Here is a 2237-nt window from a genome sequence, read left to right as displayed (position 1 = left end):
TTCTCCTATTCTCCTTGATCGATCAACTTGGTCTTGGCTTGCTGGCTGTTTGTGCTGATCTTCTGGGGGAGGGGCCTGTTGCTGTGGTTTCCAAATGTCTTTGCCGGAGGCGGAATTGCCCCGCCCTTGTCGGTCCGGGCTAAGGAAGCTGCTCCAGTTTGCTCTCAGGAGCTTTTGTTCCCTGCAAGCTCTCGGTACAGCTTTGGAGGACCAGGGCGAAAATGGCGGCCTCCCAGTCTCTGCCCGGAGGAGCCGAGAACTCGGGGCCCCACTCCTCAGTGCGCCCCCAGAGAAAAGCAGTCACTCCCGTGTCCCCGGTCTCTGGCCGCACTCCGTGCTCACCCGGCCTGTGATTGAGCGTTGCTATCTCTGGCACCCGACCCCGCTCGGAGTCTCCAAACCCAGCAGATCCCTGCAGTGCGTTCCCGCACCGCTCCTCCCCAGGAAGGAAGGGGAGTCTCCCCGGATCTGCTGCTTGTTGGGTCCCTGCTGGGGGAGCCGTGCCCCGACTGGGCCGCAGATCACAGTTTATGGCAACCCCGAGCTGAGAGCCCGCGACTCTGCTCCGTATCTGCAGCCGGCTTCCCTGCTCTGATACCTGGGAGCTCTGGCGCACTCAGGCACCCCCGGTCTCTCTGTGACCCCAAGGGTCCTGAGACCACACTGTCCCGGGAGGATTCCACCCCCTGCTTAGCCACTGCAGCGACGTCCCTCCGCCGAGCCAACTTTTAAAAGGTCCGATTTTGTGCTCCGCGGCTCTAGCACTTGCCAGAAGCGGCCGGCGGAGGCCCCTCCCCCGCCGTCTATCCTCCCGAATATCGCCTCGGATTCACTTCTCCGCACGTCCTACCTTCCGGTAAGTGGTCGCTTCTCTGTTCAGAGAGTTGTTGCTACTCTCCTGTTCGGTCTCCTGTTGAGTTCGTAGGTGTTCAGAATGGTTTGATCCCTATTCAGCTGAATTCCTGAGACCAGACAAAATCTAGGTCTCCTACTCCTCCGCCATCTTGCTCCGCCCCCCTTTCCTCTTTAAGGCAACTCTTGTGAACATTGTCGAAGGAAGACCCCCTTTATGGCCTGGAGTCTCTTCTTTGCTGTCTTGCCACTGGCACTGAAAATTCAGGTGTGTGCTTGGTAGGTAGGCAGCCCCTGGTTTGCATGCCAGAAGTTCACTCACAGGTTGGCTTTCTAGCATTGCCTAAAGACTCTTGTTAAAGGAAGGGGAGCTTTTCTAACAGAAAAGGTTTCAGTTACAAGCAAGAACCTATAGGAAGAAGAATCTCAAAACAACAAACATCTCATTCATTCGGTCTGAAAATATTCTCACAGATGTTGGGACTAAGAAAGCCACAATGCCTACACTAAACAAACTCACAGGAGACATAGGTAGCCCACACTCACAATGCAGAGGTAAGTGTCCTGACGGATGGATCCATAAAAGGCACCAAAATAAAACTGCTGTGTTCAAGAAAGCTGCCTGGAGGAAGTGATGCTCCAACGGAGTTTTGAAAGATAAAGGAAAACTGTAGATAAGATTGTACTTAGGAGGCTTTTACAATTATCAGGTGAGACAGTAATCCAAGTGGACAGATTATAGTTATAAAAAAATCTGGATCTTATGGCTCACTGCCTTGGAGAGGAAGTGGGGTTGGTAGTGAGAGAGATGGAAACATTAGGAATGGCTGTTGGATTTTCTCTTTTGAGTATCTTGGTGGTGAAGGTACCAGTCATTGAGATGAGAATGCAGGAAGGGTATTGGGCTAGTCAGAAGGAAAGGAGTTTGGTTTTGGATGTGTTGTCTTTGAGACACTTATTAGTCATCCAAGTGAAGATGACATTCTGCTCACCTGTGTGTTTCACAAACAGCAGCAGACTCAAAGTAATGGACATATTGCCAGCCCCTAACAGGGAAGCTTCCCATTAGCAGGAAGTCTTAGCATTTCTTGAGCAGCAGAAACATTTTCAAGTTCCTTATGGATGTGTAGACTTTTAGAAATGGAAGCATCCTTAGAGACAACACCTAGCCTCATTTTGCAGATTTGTCTAACCTTAGCAGCAAACTTTGGGACACCGTTAGAAGAAACAATGACTGCTATAGGAAGGATGAAGAAGGTCAAACAAATATTTCTGCTGCCCATAACACAGAATGCTAGGGATTATGAGGTCCTTCTATGCACCATTTCTGAGCCATTTTTATTCATATATGAATAAGAATCCAGACAGCACATACTTACCAAGCA

This window comes from Eumetopias jubatus, unplaced genomic scaffold, assembly GCF_037043125.1.
Source record: "Eumetopias jubatus isolate StellerSeaLion01/CBP00866 unplaced genomic scaffold, mEumJub1_p1.0 scaffold_4, whole genome shotgun sequence".
Lineage (NCBI taxonomy): Eukaryota > Metazoa > Chordata > Mammalia > Carnivora > Otariidae > Eumetopias > Eumetopias jubatus.
The sequence above is the reverse complement of the archived record's forward strand: the minus strand, read 5'-3'. Positions refer to the sequence as shown.